Source organism: Mycteria americana, assembly GCF_035582795.1.
Source record: "Mycteria americana isolate JAX WOST 10 ecotype Jacksonville Zoo and Gardens chromosome Z unlocalized genomic scaffold, USCA_MyAme_1.0 Scaffold_18, whole genome shotgun sequence".
Lineage (NCBI taxonomy): Eukaryota > Metazoa > Chordata > Aves > Ciconiiformes > Ciconiidae > Mycteria > Mycteria americana.
This window is the reverse complement of record NW_027445436.1, coordinates 1686693-1702564: the sequence shown is the minus strand read 5'-3', so window position 1 is coordinate 1702564 and position 15872 is coordinate 1686693.

Sequence of the window (15872 nt, the reverse complement as noted above, 5' to 3'; positions counted from 1 at the left end):
AGGGACAGTGAAAACCAGCTACAGCATTCTGTGCTGGCAGCTTTCATGTGGGAGCAATCGCTGGACGTTTCAAATTTGGCAGCCGGGCTCTGCGAGAGAGAGATACACAGTGTTGCCCCTTTACGAACCAAAGCTTTTGGGGAAAGCGAATGTCTGTGTGGCAGCGAATGCAGTTCCAAGGGACAGTGAAAACCAGCTACAGCATTCAGTGCTGGCAGCTTTTTTGTGGTCGCAATCGCTGGACGTTTCGAATTTGGCAGCCGGGCTCTGCAAGAGTGAGATACAGAGTGTTGCCCCTTTACGAACCAAAGCTTTTGGGGAAAGCAAATGAGTGTGTGGCAGCGAATGCAGTTCCAAGGGACAGTGAAAACCAGCTACAGCATTCAGTGCTGGCAGCTTTTTTGTGGTCGCAATCGCTGGACGTTTCGAATTTGGCAGCCGGGCTCTGCGAGAGATACATACACAGTGTTGCCCCATTACCATGAAAACCTTTCGGGGAAAGGGAATGCCTGTGTGGCAGCGAATGCAGTTCCAAGGGACAGTGAAAACCAGCTACAGCATTCCGTTCTGGCAGCTTTCGTGTGGGCGCAGTCCCTGGACGTTTCAAATTTGGCAGCCGGGCTCTGCGAGATATACATACACAGTCTTGTCCCTTTACGAACCAAAGCTTGTGGGGAAAGCGAATGTCTGTGTGGCAGCGAATGCAGTTCCAAGGGACAGTGAAAACCAGCTGCATCATTCCATGCTGGCATCTTTCGTGTGGGAGAAATCGCTGGATGTTTCGAATTTGGCAGCAGGGCTCTGCTAGACAGAGACACAAAGTGTTGCCCCATTACCAAGCAAAGCTTTTGGGGAAAGCGAATGTCTGTGTGGCAGCGAATGCAGTTCCAAGGGATAGTGAAAACCAGCTACTGCATTCCGTGCTGGCAGCTTTCGTGTGGGAGAAATTGCTGGACGTTTCGAATTTGGCAGCCGGGCTCTGCGAGAGAGAGATACAGAATGTTGCCCCATTACCAAGAAAACCTTTTGGGGAAAGCGAATGTCTGTGTGGCAGCGAATGCAGTTCCAAGGGACAGTGAAAACCAGCTACAGCATTCTGTGCTGGTAGCTTTCGTGTCGGCGCAATGGCTGGACGTTTCGAATTTGGCAACCGGGCTCTGCAAGTGTGAGATACACAGTGTTGCCCCTTTACGAACCAAAGCTTTTGGGGAAAACGAATGTCTGTGTGGCAGCGAATGCAGTTCCAAGGGACAGTGAAAACCAGCTACAGCATTCCGTGCTGGCAGCTTTCGTGTGGGCGCAATCGCTGGACGTTTCGAATTTGGCAGCCGGGCTCTGCGAGAGACAGATACAAAGTTTTGCCCCATTACCAAGAAAACCTTTGGGGAAAGCGAATGCCTGTGTGGCAGCGAATGCAGTTCCAAGGGACAGTGAAAACCAGCTACAGCATTCCGTGCTGGCAGCTTTCGTGTGGGGGAAATCGCTGGATGTTTCGAATTTGGCAGCCGGGCTCTGCGAGAGACACATACACAGTGTTGCACCATTACCAAGAAAAGCTTTTGGGGAAAGCGAATGTCTGTGTGGCAGCGAATGCAGTTCCAAGGGACAGTGAAAAGCAGCTACAGCATTCCGTTCTGGCAGCTTTCGTGTGGGCGCAATCGCTGGACGTTTCGAATTTGGCAGCCGGGCTCTGCGAGAGACACATACAAAGTGCTGCCCCTTTACGAACCAAAGCTTTTGGGGAAAGCGAATGTCTTTGTGGCAGCGAATGCAGTTCCAAGGGACAGTGAAAACCAGCTACAGCATTGCGAGCTGGCAGCTTTCGTGTGGGCGCAATCGCTGGACGTTTCGAATTTGGCAGCCGGGCTCTGCGGGAGAGAGATACACAGTGTTGCCCCTTTAGGAACCAAAGCTTTTGTGGAAAGCGAATGTCTGTGTGGCAGCGAATGCAGTTCCAAGGGACAGTGAAAACCAGCTACAGCATTCCGTGCCTGCAGCTTTCGTGTGGGCGAAATCGCTGGACGTTTCGAATTTGGCAGTCGGGCTCTGCGAGAGAGAGATACACAGTGTTGCCCCTTTACGAACCAAAGCTTTTGGGGAAAGCAAATGTCTGTGTGGCAGCGAATGCAGTTCCAAGGGACAGTGAAAACCAGCTACAGCATTCCGTGCCTGCAGCTTTCGTGTGGGCGCAATCGCTGGACGTTTTGAATTTGGCAGCCGGGCTCTGCGAGAGAGAGATACAAAGTGTTGCCCCTTTACGAACCAAAGCTTGTGGGGAAAGCGAATGTCTGTGTGGCAGCGAATGCAGTTCCAAGGGACAGTGAAAACCAGCTACAGCATTCAGTGCTGGCAGCTTTTTTGTGGTCGCAATCGCTGGACGCTTCGAATTTGGCAGCCGGGCTCTGCGAGAGACACATACACATTGTTGCCCCATTACCATGAAAACCTTTTGGGGAAAGCGAATGTCTGTGTGGCAGCGAATGCAGTTCCAAGGGACAGTGAAAACCAGCTACAGCATTCCGTGCTGGCAGCTTTCGTATGGGAGAAATTGCTGGACGTTTCGAATTTGGCAGCCGGGCTCTGCGAGAGACACATACACAGTGTTGCCCCATTACCAAGAAAAGCTTTTGGGGAAAGCGAATGTCTGTGTGGCAGCGAATGCAGTTCCAAGGGACAGTGAAAACCAGCTACAGCATTCCGTGCTGGCAGCTTTCGTGTGGGCGCAATCGCTGGACGTTTCAAATTTGGCAGCCGGGCTCTGCGAGAGAGAGATACACAGAGTTGCCCCTTTACGAACCAAAGCTTTTGGGGAAAGCGAATGTCTGTGTGGCAGCGAATGCAGTTCCAAGGGACAGTGAAAACCAGCTACAGCATTCGGTGCTGGCAGCTTTCATGTGTGGGAAATCGCTGGACGTTTCGAATTTGGCAGCCGGGCTCTCCGAGAGACACATACACAGTGTTGCCCCATTACCATGAAAAACTTTTGGGGAAAGCGAATGTCTGTGTGGCAGCGAATGCAGTTCCAAGGGACAGTGAAAACCAGCTACAGCATTCCGTGCTGGCAGCTTTCCTGTGGGCGCAATCGCTGGACGTTTCGAATTTGGCAGCCGGGCTCTGCGAGAGACACATACACAGTTTAACCCATTACCATGAAAAACTTTTGGGGAAAGCGAATGCCTGTGTAGCAGCGAATGCAGTTCCAAGGGACAGTGAAAACCAGCTACAGCATTCCGTGCTGGCAGCTTTCGTATGGGAGAAATTGCTGGACGTTTCGAATTTGGCAGCCGGGCTCTGTGAGAGACACATACACAGTGTTGCCCCATTACCATGAAAACCTTTTGGGGAAAGCGAATGTCTGTGTGGTAGCGAATGCAGTTCCAAGGGACACTGAAAACCAGCTACAGCATTCCGTGCTGGCAGCTTTCGTGTGGGCGCAATCGCTCGACTTTTCGAATTTGGCAGCCGGGCTCTGCGAGGGAGAGAGATACAGAGCGTTGCCCGATTACTAGGGAAAGCTTTTGGGGAAAGCGAATGTCTGTGTGGCAGCGAATGCAGTTCCAAGTGACAGTGAAAACCAGCTACAGCATTCTGTGCTGGGAGCTTTTAATGTGGGCGCAGTCGCTAGACGTTTCAAATTTGGCAGCCGGGCTCTGTGAGAGAGAGATACGCAGTGTTGCCGCTTTACCAACCAAATCTTTTGGGGAAAGCGAATGTCTGTGTGGCAGCGAATGCAATTCCAAGGGACAGTGAAAACCAGCCAAAGCATTCCGTGCTGGCAGCTTTCGTGCGGGCGCAATCGCTGGACGTTTCGAATTTGGCAGCCTGGCTCTGCGATAGACAAATACACAGTGTTGCCCCTATATGAATCAAAGCTTTTGGGGAAAGCGAATGCCTATGTGGCAGCGAATGCAGTTCCAAGGGACAGTGAAAACCACCTACAACATTCCGTGCTGGCAGCTTTCCTGTGGGAGAAATCGCTGGACGTTTCGAATTTGGCAGCCGGGCTCTGCTAGACAGAGATACATATTGTTGCCAAATTACCAAGAAAAGCTTTTGGGGAAAGCGAATGTCTGTGTGGCAGCGAATGCAGTTCCAAGGGACAGTGAAAACCAGCTACAGCATTCCGTGCTGGCAGGTTTCATGTGGGCGCAATCGCTGGACGTTTCGAATTTGGCAGCCGGGCTCTGCAAGAGTGAGATACAGAGTGTTGCCCCATTACCAAGCAAAGCTTTTGGGGAAAGCGAATGTCTGTGTGGCAGCGAATGCACTTCCAACGGACAGTGAAAACCAGCTACAGCATTCCGTGCTGGCAGCTTTCGTGTGGGAGAAATAGCTGGACGTTTCGAATTGGGCAGCCGGGCTCTGCGAGAGAGAGATACACAGTGTTGCCCCATTACCAAGCAAAGCTTTTGGGGAAAGCGAATGTCTGTGTGGCAGCGAATGCACTTCCAACGGACAGTGAAAACCAGCTACAGCATTCCGTACTGGCAGCTTTCGTGTGGGCGCAATCGCTGGACGTTTCGAATTTGGCAGCCGGGCTCTGCGAGAGACACATACACAGTGTTGCCCCATTACCATGAAAAACTTTTGGGGAAAGCGAATGTCTGTGTGGCAGCGAATGCAGTTCCAAGGGACAGTGAAAACCAGCTACAGCATTCCGTGCTGGCAGCTTTCGTGTGGGCGCAATTGCTGGACGTTTCGAATTTGGCAGCCGGGCTCTGCGAGAGAGAGATACACAGTGTTGCCCCTTTACGAACCAAAGCTTTTGGGGAAAGCGAATGTCTGTGTGGCAGCGAATGCAGTTCCAAGGGACAGTGAAAACCAGTTACAGCATTCCGTGCTGGCAGCTTTCGTGTGGGCGCAATCGCTGAATGTTTCGAATTTGGCAGCCGGGCTCTGCTAGACAGAGATACACAGTGTTGCCTCATTACCAAGAAAAGCTTTTGGGGAAAGCGAATGTCTGTGTGGCAGCGAATGCAGTTCCAAGGGACAGTGAAAACCAGCTACAGCATTCCGTGCTGGCAGCTTCCGTGTGGGAGAAATCGCTGAATGTTTCGAATTTGGCAGCCGGGCTCTGCTAGACAGAGATACATAGTGTTGCCCCTTTACGAACCAAAGCTTTTGGGGAAAGCGAATGTCTGTGTGGCAGCGAATGCAGTTCCAAGGGACAGTGAAAAGCAGTTACAGCATTAGGTGCTGGCAGGTTTCGTGTGGGCGCAATCACTCGACGTTTCGAATTTGGCAGCCGGGCTCTGCTAGACAGAGATACACAGTGTTGCCCCATTACCAAGAAAAGCTTTTGGGGAAAGCGAATGTCTGTGTGGCAGCGAATGCAGTTCCAAGGGACAGTGAAAACCAGCTACAGCATTCCGTGCTGGCAGCTTTCGTGTGGGCGCAATCGCTGGACGTTTCGAATTTGGCAGTCGGGCTCTGCGAGAGAGATACACAATGTTGCCCCTTTACGAACCAAAGCTTTTGGGGAAAGCGAATGTCTGTGTGGCAGCGAATGCAGTTCCAAGGGACAGTAAAAAGCAGTTACAGCATTAGGTGCTGGCAGCTTTCGTGTGGGCGCTATCGCTGGATGTTTCAAATTTGGAAGCCGGGCTCTGCGAGAGACACATACACAGTGTTGCCCCTTTACGAACCAAAGCTTTTGGGGAAAGCGAATGCCTGTGTGGCAGCGAATGCAGTTCCAAGGGACAGTGAAAACCAGCCACAGCATTCCATGCTGGCAGCTTTCGTGTGGGCGCAGTCGCTGGAAGTTTCGAATTTGGAAGCTGGGCTCTGCGAGAGACACATACACAGTGTTGCCCCTTTACGAACCAAAGCTTTTGGGGAAAGCGAATGTCTGTGTGGCAGCGAATGCAGTTCCAAGGGACAGTGAAAACCAGCTACAGCATTCCGTGCTGGCAGGTTTCGTGTGGGCGCAATCGCTGGACGTTTCGAATTTGGCAGCCGGGCTCTGCAAGAGTGAGATACGCAGTGTTGCCGCTTTACCAACCAAATCTTTTGGGGAAAGCGAATGTCTGTGTGGCAGCGAATGCAATTCCAAGGGACAGTGAAAACCAGCTACAGCATTCCGTGCTGGCAGCTTTCTTATGGGAGAAATCGCTGGACGTTTCGAATTTGGCAGCCGGGCTCTGCGAGAGACACATATACAGTGTTGCCCCATTACCAAGAAAACCTTTTGGGGAAAGTGAATGTCTGTGTGGCAGCGAATGCAGTTCCAAGGGACAGTGAAAACCAGCTACAGCATTCCGTGCTGGCAGCTTTCGTGTGGGAGAAATTGCTGGACGTTTCGAATTTGGCAGCCGGGCTCTGCGAGAGACACATACACAGTGTTGGCCCATTACCAAGAAAACCTTTGGGGAAAGCGAATGTCTGTGTGGCAGCGAATGCAGTTCCAAGGGACAGTGAAAACCAGCTACAGCATTCCGTGCTGGCAGCTTTATTGTGGGAGAAATCGCTGGACGTTTGGAATTTGGCAGCCGGGCTCTGCGAGAGAGAGATACACATTATTGCCACTTACCAAGAAAAGCTTTTGGGGAAAGCGAATGTCTGTGTGGCAGTGAATGCAGTTCCAAGGGACAGTGAAAACCAGCTACAGCATTCCGTGATGGCAGCTTTCGTGTGGGAGAAATCGCTGGACATTTCGAATTTGGCAGCCGGGCTCTGCGAGAGACAGATACACAGTGTTGCCCCATTACCAAGAAAACCTTTGGGGAAAGCGAATGTCTGTGTGGCAGCGAATGCAGTTCCAAGGGACAGTGAAAACCAGCTACAGCATTCCGTGCTGGCAGCTTTCGATGGGAGAAATCGCTGGACGTTTCGAATTTGGCAGCCGGGCTCTGCTAGACAGAGATACACAGTGTTGCCCCTTTACGAACTAAAGCTTTTGGGGAAAGCGAATGTCTGTGTGGCAGCGAATGCAGTTCCAAGGGACAGTGAAAAGCAGCTACAGCATTCCGTGCTGGCAGATTTCGTGTGGGAGAAATTGCTGGACGTTTCGAATTTGGCAGCCGGGCTCTGCGACAGACACATGCACAGTATTGCCACTTACCAAGAAAAGCTTTTGGGGAAAGCGAATGTCTGTGTGGCAGTGAATGCAGTTCCAAGGGACAGTGAAAACCAGCTACAGCATTCCGTGCTGGCAGCTTTCGTGTGGGAGAAATCGCTGGACGTTTCGAATTTGGCAGCCGTGCTCTGCAAGAGACACATACACAGTGTTGCCCCTTTACGAACCAAAGCTTTTGGTGAAAGCGAATGCCTGTGTGGCAGCGAATGCAGTTCCAAGGGACAGTGAAAACCAGCTACAGCATTCCGTGCTGGCAGCTTTCGTGTGGGAGAAATCGCTGGAAGTTTCGAATTTGGCAGCCGGGCTCTGCTAGACAGAGATACACAGTGTTGCCCCTTTACGAACCAAAGCTTTTGGGGAAAGCGAATGTCTGTGTGGCAGCGAATGCAGTTCCAAGGGACAGTGAAAACCAGCTACAGCATTCCGTGCTGGCAGCTTTCGTGTGGGAGAAATCGCTGGACGTTTCGAATTTGGCAGCGGGGCTCTGCGACAGACACATACACTATGTTGCCACTTACCAAGAAAAGCTTTTGGGGAAAGCGAATGTCTGTGTGGCAGCGAATGCAGTTCCAAGGGACAGTGAAAACCAGCTACAGCATTCCGTGCTGGCAGCTTTCTTGTGGGAGAAATCGCTGGACGTTTCGAATTTGCAGCCGGGCTCTGCCAGACAGAGATACAAAGTGTTGCCCCTTTACGAACCAAAGCTTTTGCAGAAAGCGAATGTCTGTGTGGCAGGGAATGCAGTTCCAAGGGACAGTGAAAACCAGCTACAGCATTCCGTGCTGGCAGCTTTCGTGTGGGAGAAATCGCTGGACGTTTCGAATTTGGCAGCGGGGCTCTGCGACAGACACATACACAGTATTGCCACTTACCAAGAAAAGCTTTTGGGGAAAGCGAATGTCTGTGTGGCAGTGAATGCAGTTCCAAGGGACAGTGAAAACCAGCTACAGCATTCCGTGCTGGCAGCTTTCGTGTGGGAGAAATCGCTGGACGTTTCGAATTTGGCAGCTGGGCTCTGCGAGAGACACATACACAGTGTTGCCCCTTTACGAACCAAAGGTTTCGGGGAAAGCGAATGTCTGTGTGGCAGCGAATGCAGTTCCAAGGGACAGTGAAAGCCAGCTACAGCATTCCGTGCTGGCAGCTTTCGTGTGGGAGAAATCGCTGGACGTTTCGAATTTGCAGCCGGGGTCTGCTAGACAGAGATACAGAGTGTTGCCCCTTTACGAACCAAAGCTTTTGCAGAAAGCGAATGTCTGTGTGGCAGCGAATGCAGTTCCAAGGGACAGTGAAAACCAGCTACAGCATTCCGTGCTGGCAGCTTTCGTGTGGGAGAAATCGCTGGACGTTTCGAATTTGGCAGCCGGGCTCTGCGAGAGAGAGATACACATTATTGCCACTTACCAAGAAAAGCTTTTGGGGAAAGCGAATGTCTGTGTGGCAGTGAATGCAGTTCCAAGGGACAGTGAAAACCAGCTACAGCATTCCGTGCTGGCAGCTTTCGTGTGGGAGAAATCGCTGGACGTTTCGAATTAGACAGCCGGGCTCTGCAAGAGACACATACACAGTGTTGCCCCTTTACGAATCAAAGCTTTTGGGGAAAGCGAATGTCTGTGTGGCAGCGAATGCAGTTCCAAGGGACAGTGAAAACCAGCTACAGCTTTCTGTGCTGGTAGCTTTCGTGTGGGCGCAATCGCTGGACGTTTCAAATTTGGCAGCCGGGCTCTGCGAGAGACACATACACAGTGTTGCCCCTTTACGAACTAAAGCTTTTGGGGCAAGCGAATGTCTGTGTGGCAGCGAATGCAGTTCCAAGGGACAGTGAAAACCAGCTACAGCATTCCGTGCTGGCAGCTTTCGTGTGGGAGAAATTGCTGGACGTTTCGAATTTGGCAGCGGGGCTCTGCGAGAGACACATACACAGTGTTGCCCCATTACCAAGAAAACCTTTGGGGAAAGCGAATGTCTGTGTGGCAGCGAATGCAGTTCCAAGGGACAGTGAAAACCAGCTACAGCATTCCGTGCTGGCAGCTTTCGTGTGGGAGAAATCGCTGGACGTTTCGAATTTGGCAGCGGGGCTCTGCGACAGACACATACACAGTGTTGCCACTTACCAAGAAAAGCTTTTGGGGAAAGCGAATGTCTGTGTGGCAGCGAATGCAGTTCCAAGGGACAGTGAAAACCAGCTACAGCATTCCGTGCTGGCAGCTTTCTTGTGGGAGAAATCGCTGGACATTTCGAATTTGCAGCCGGGCTCTGCTAGACAGAGATACAGAGTGTTGCCCCTTTACGAACCAAAGCTTTTGCAGAAAGCGAATGTCTGTGTGGCAGCGAATGCAGTTCCAAGGGACAGTGAAAACCAGCTACAGCATTCCGTGCTGGCAGCTTTCGTGTGGGAGAAATCGCTGGACGTTTCGAATTTGGCAGCCGGGCTCTGCGAGAGAGAGATACACATTATTGCCACTTACCAAGAAAAGCTTTTGGGGAAAGCGAATGCCTGTGTGGCAGCGAATGCAGTTCCAAGGGACAGTGAAAACCAGCTACAGCATTCCGTGCTGGCAGCTTTCGTGTGGGAGAAATTGCTGGACGTTTCGAATTTGGCAGCCGGGCTCTGCGAGAGACACATACACAGTGTTGCCCCTTTACGAACCAAAGCTTTCGGGGAAAGCGAATGTCTGTGTGGCAGCGAATGCAGTTCCAAGGGACAGTGAAAACCAGCTACAGCATTCCGTGCTGGCAGCTTTCGTGTGGCGCAATTGCTAGTCGTTGAGAAATTGGCAGCCGGGCTCTGCGAGAGACACATACACAGTGTTGCCCCTTTACGAACCAAAGCTTTTGGGGCAAGCGAATGTCTGTGTGGCAGCGAATGCAGTTCCAAGGGACAGTGAAAAGCAGCTACAGCATTCCGTGCTGGCAGCTTTCGTGTGGGAGAAATTGCTGGACGTTTCGAATTTGGCAGCCGGGCTCTGCGAGAGACACATACACAGTGTTGGCCCATTACCAAGAAAACCTTTGGGGAAAGCGAATGTCTGTGTGGCAGCGAATGCAGTTCCAAGGGACAGTAAAACCAGCTACAGCATTCCGTGCTGGCAGCTTTCGTGTGGGAGAAATCGCTGGAAGTTTCGAATTTGGCAGCCGGGCTCTGCTAGACAGAGATACACAGTGTTGCCCCTTTACGAACCAAAGCTTTTGCAGAAAGCGAATGTCTGTGTGGCAGCGAATGCAGTTCCAAGGGACAGTGAAAACCAGCTACAGCATTCCGTGCTGGCAGCTTTCGTGTGGCGCAATTGCTAGACGTTGAGAAATTGGCAGCCGGGCTCTGCGAGAGACACATACACAGTTTTGCCCCTTTACGAACCAAAGCTTTTGGGGCAAGCGAATGTCTGTGTGGCAGCGAATGCAGTTCCAAGGGACAGTGAAAAGCAGCTACAGCATTCCGTGCTGGCAGCTTTCGTGTGGGAGAAATTGCTGGACGTTTCGAATTTGGCAGCCGGGCTCTGCGAGAGACACATACACAGTGTTGGCCCATTACCAAGAAAACCTTTGGGGAAAGCGAATGTCTGTGTGGCAGCGAATGCAGTTCCAAGGGACAGTGAAAACCAGCTACAGCATTCCGAGCTGGCAGCTTTCGTGTGGGAGAAATCGCTGGACGTTTTGAATTTGGCAGCCAGACTCTGCTAGACAGAGATACACAGTGTTGCCCCTTTACGAACCAAAGCTTTTGCAGAAAGCGAATGTCCGTGTGGCAGCGAATGCAGTTCCAAGGGACAGTGAAAACCAGCTACAGCATTCCGTGCTGGCAGCTTTCGTGTGGGAGAAATCGCTGGACGTTTCGAATTTGGCAGCGGGGCTCTGCGACAGACACATACACAGTGTTGCCACTTACCAAGAAAAGCTTTTGGGGAAAGCGAATGTCTGTGTGGCAGCGAATGCAGTTCCAAGGGACAGTGAAAACCAGCTACAGCATTCCGTGCTGGCAGCTTTCGTGTGGGAGAAATCGCTGGACGTTTGGAATTTGGCAGCCGGGCTCTGCGAGAGAGAGATACACATTATTGCCACTTACCAAGAAAAGCTTTTGGGGAAAGCGAATGTCTGTGTGGCAGTGAATGCAGTTCCAAGGGACAGTGAAAACCAGTTACAGCATTCCGTGCTGGCAGCTTTCGTGTGGGAGAAATCGCTGGACATTTCGAATTTGGCAGCCGGGCTCTGCGAGAGACAGATACACAGTGTTGCCCCATTACCAAGAAAACCTTTGGGGAAAGCGAATGTCTGTGTGGCAGCGAATGCAGTTCCAAGGGACAGTGAAAACCAGCTACAGCATTCCGTGCTGGCAGCTTTCGATGGGAGAAATCGCTGGACGTTTCGAATTTGGCAGCCGGGCTCTGCTAGACAGAGATACACAGTGTTGCCCCTTTACGAACCAAAGCTTTTGGGGAAAGCGAATGTCTGTGTGGCAGCGAATGGAGTTCCAAGGGACAGTGAAAACCAGCTACAGCATTCCGTGCTGGCAGCTTTCGAGTGGGAGAAATCACTGGACGTTTCGAATTTGGCTGCGGGGCTCTGCGACAGACACATACACAGTGTTGCCACTTACCAAGAAAAGCTTTTGGGGAAAGCGAATGTCTGTGTGGCAGCGAATGCAGTTCCAAGGGACAGTGAAAACCAGCTACAGCATTCCGTGCTGGCAGCTTTCGTGTGGGAGAAATCGCTGGACGTTTCGAATTTGGCATCCGGGCTCTGCAAGAGACACATACACAGTGTTGCTCCTTTACGAACCAAAGCTTTTGGGGAAAGCGAATGCCTGTGTGGCAGCGAATGCAGTTCCAAGGGACAGTGAAAACCAGCTACAGCATTCCGTGCTGGCAGCTTTCGTGTGGGCGCAATCGCTGGACGTTTCAAATTTGGCAGCCGGGCTCTGCGAGAGACACATACACAGTTTTGCCCCTTTACGAACCAAAGCTTTTGGGGAAAGCGAATGTCTGTGTGGCAGCGAATGCAGTTCCAAGGGACAGTGAAAAGCAGCTACAGCATTCCGTGCTGGCAGCTTTCGTGTGGGAGAAATTGCTGGACGTTTCGAATTTGGCAGCCGGGCTCTGCGACAGACACATGCACAGTATTGCCACTTACCAAGAAAAGCTTTTGGGGAAAGCGAATGTCTGTGTGGCAGTGAATGCAGTTCCAAGGGACAGTGAAAACCAGCTACAGCATTCCGTGCTGGCAGCTTTCGTGTGGGAGAAATCGCTGGACGTTTCGAATTTGGCAGCCGTGCTCTGCAAGAGACACATACACAGTGTTGCCCCTTTACGAACCAAAGCTTTTGGGGAAAGCGAATGCCTGTGTGGCAGCGAATGCAGTTCCAAGGGACAGTGAAAACCAGCTACAGCATTCTGTGCTGGTAGCTTTCGTGTGGGCGCAATCGCTGGACGTTTCAAATTTGGCAGCCGGGCTCTGCGAGAGACACATACACAGTGTTGCCCCTTTACGAACCAAAGCTTTCGGGGAAAGCGAATGTCTGTGTGGCAGCGAATGCAGTTCCAAGGGACAGTGAAAACCAGCTACAGCATTCCGTGCTGGCAGCTTTCGTGTGGCGCAATTGCTAGACGTTGAGAAATTGGCAGCCGGGCTCTGCGAGAGACACATACACAGTTTTGCCCCTTTACGAACCAAAGCTTTTGGGGCAAGCGAATGTCTGTGTGGCAGCGAATGCAGTTCCAAGGGACAGTGAAAAGAAGCTACAGCATTCCGTGCTGGCAGCTTTCGTGTGGGAGAAATTGCTGGACGTTTCGAATTTGGCAGCCGGGCTCTGCGAGAGACACATACACAGTGTTGGCCCATTACCAAGAAAACCTTTGGGGAAAGCGAATGTCTGTGTGGCAGCGAATGCAGTTCCAAGGGACAGTAAAACCAGCTACAGCATTCCGTGCTGGCAGCTTTCGTGTGGGAGAAATCGCTGGAAGTTTCGAATTTGGCAGCCGGGCTCTGCTAGACAGAGATACACAGTGTTGCCCCATTACCAAGAAAAGCTTTTGGGGAAAGCGAATGTCTGTGTGGCAGCGAATGCAGTTCCAAGGGACAGTGAAAACCAGCTACAGCATTCCGTGCTGGCAGCTTTCGTGTGGGAGAAATCGCTGGACGTTTCGAATTTGGCAGCGGGGCTCTGCGACAGACACATACACAATGTTGCCACTTACCAAGAAAAGCTTTTGGGGAAAGCGAATGTCTGTGTGGCAGCGAATGCAGTTCCAAGGGACAGTGAAAACCAGCTACAGCATTCCGTGCTGGCAGCTTTCTTGTGGGAGAAATCGCTGGACGTTTCGAATTTGCAGCCGGGCTCTGCTAGACAGAGATACACAGTGTTGCCCCTTTACGAACCAAAGCTTTTGCAGAAAGCGAATGTCTGTGTGGCAGGGAATGCAGTTCCAAGGGACAGTGAAAACCAGCTACAGCATTCCGTGCTGGCAGCTTTCGTGTGGGAGAAATCGCTGGACGTTTCGAATTTGGCAGCGGGGCTCTGCGACAGACACATACACAGTATTGCCACTTACCAAGAAAAGCTTTTGGGGAAAGCGAATGTCTGTGTGGCAGCGAATGCAGTTCCAAGGGACAGTGAAAACCAGCTACAGCATTCCGTGCTGGCAGCTTTCGTGTGGGAGAAATCGCTGGACGTTTCGAATTTGGCATCCGGGCTCTGCAAGAGACACATACACAGTGTTGCTCCTTTACGAACCAAAGCTTTTGGGGAAAGCGAATGCCTGTGTGGCAGCGAATGCAGTTCCAAGGGACAGTGAAAACCAGCTACAGCATTCTGTGCTGGTAGCTTTCGTGTGGGCGCAATCGCTGGACGTTTCAAATTTGGCAGCCGGGCTCTGCGAGAGACACATACACAGTGTTGCCCCTTTACGAACCAAAGCTTTCGGGGAAAGCGAATGTCTGTGTGGCAGCGAATGCAGTTCCAAGGGACAGTGAAAACCAGCTACAGCATTCCGTGCTGGCAGCTTTCGTGTGGCGCAATTGCTAGACGTTGAGAAATTGGCAGCCGGGCTCTGCAAGAGACACATACACAGTGTTGCCCCTTTACGAACCAAAGCTTTCGGGGAAAGCGAATGTCTGTGTGGCAGCGAATGCAGTTCCAAGGGACAGTGAAAGCCAGCTACAGCATTCCGTGCTGGCAGCTTTCGTGTGGGAGAAATCGCTGGACGTTTCGAATTTGCAGCCGGGGTCTGCTAGACAGAGATACAGAGTGTTGCCCCTTTACAAACCAAAGCTTTTGCAGAAAGCGAATGTCTGTGTGGCAGCGAATGCAGTTCCAAGGGACAGTGAAAACCAGCTACAGCATTCCGTGCTGGCAGCTTTCGTGTGGGAGAAATCGCTGGACGTTTCGAATTTGGCAGCCGTGCTCTGCAAGAGACACATACACAGTGTTGCCCCTTTACGAACCAAAGCTTTTGGGGAAAGCGAATATCTGTGTGGCAGTGAATGCAGTTCCAAGGGACAGTGAAAACCAGCTACAGCATTCCGTGCTGGCAGCTTTCGTGTGGGAGAAATCGCTGGACGTTTCGAATTTGACAGCCGGGCTCTGCAAGAGACACATACACAGTGTTGCCCCTTTACGAATCAAAGCTTTTGGGGAAAGCGAATGTCTGTGTGGCAGCGAATGCAGTTCCAAGGGACAGTGAAAACCAGCTACAGCTTTCTGTGCTGGTAGCTTTCGTGTGGGCGCAATCGCTGGACGTTGCAAATTTGGCAGCCGGGCTCTGCGAGAGACACATACACAGTGTTGCCCCTTTACGAACTAAAGCTTTTGGGGCAAGCGAATGTCTGTGTGGCAGCGAATGCAGTTCCAAGGGACAGTGAAAACCAGCTACAGCATTCCGTGCTGGCAGCTTTCGTGTGGGAGAAATTGCTGGACGTTTCGAATTTGGCAGCGGGGCTCTGCGAGAGACACATACACAGTGTTGCCCCATTACCAAGAAAACCTTTGGGGAAAGCGAATGTCTGTGTGGCAGCGAATGCAGTTCCAAGGGACAGTGAAAACCAGCTACAGCATTCCATGCTGGCAGCTTTCGTGTGGGAGAAATCGCTGGACGTTTCGAATTTGGCAGCCAGGCTCTGCTAGACAGAGATACACAGTGTTGCCCCTTTACGAACCAAAGCTTTTGCAGAAAGCGAATGTCTGTGTGGCAGCGAATGCAGTTCCAAGGGACAGTGAAAACCAGCTACAGCATTCCGTGCTGGCAGCTTTCGTGTGGGAGAAATCGCTGGACGTTTCGAATTTGGCAGCGGGGCTCTGCGACAGACACATACACAGTGTTGCCACTTACCAAGAAAAGCTTTTGGGGAAAGCGAATGTCTGTGTGGCAGCGAATGCAGTTCCAAGGGACAGTGAAAACCAGCTAGAGCATTCCGTGCTGGCAGCTTTCTTGTGGGAGAAATCGCTGGACGTTTCGAATTTGGCAGCTGGGCTCTGCAAGAGACACATACACAGTGTTGCCCCTTTACGAACCAAAGCTTTCGGGGAAAGCGAATGTCTGTGTGGCAGCGAATGCAGTTCCAAGGGACAGTGAAAACCAGCTACAGCATTCCGTGCTGGCAGCTTTCGTGTGGGAGAAATCGCTGGACGTTACGAATTTGGCAGCCGGGCTCTGCGACAGACACATGCACAGTATTGCCACTTACCAAGAAAAGCTTTTGGGGAAAGCGAATGTCTGTGTGGCAGTGAATGCAGTTCCAAGGGACAGTGAAAACCAGCTACAGCATTCCGTGCTGGCAGCTTTCGTGTGGGAGAAATCGCTGGACG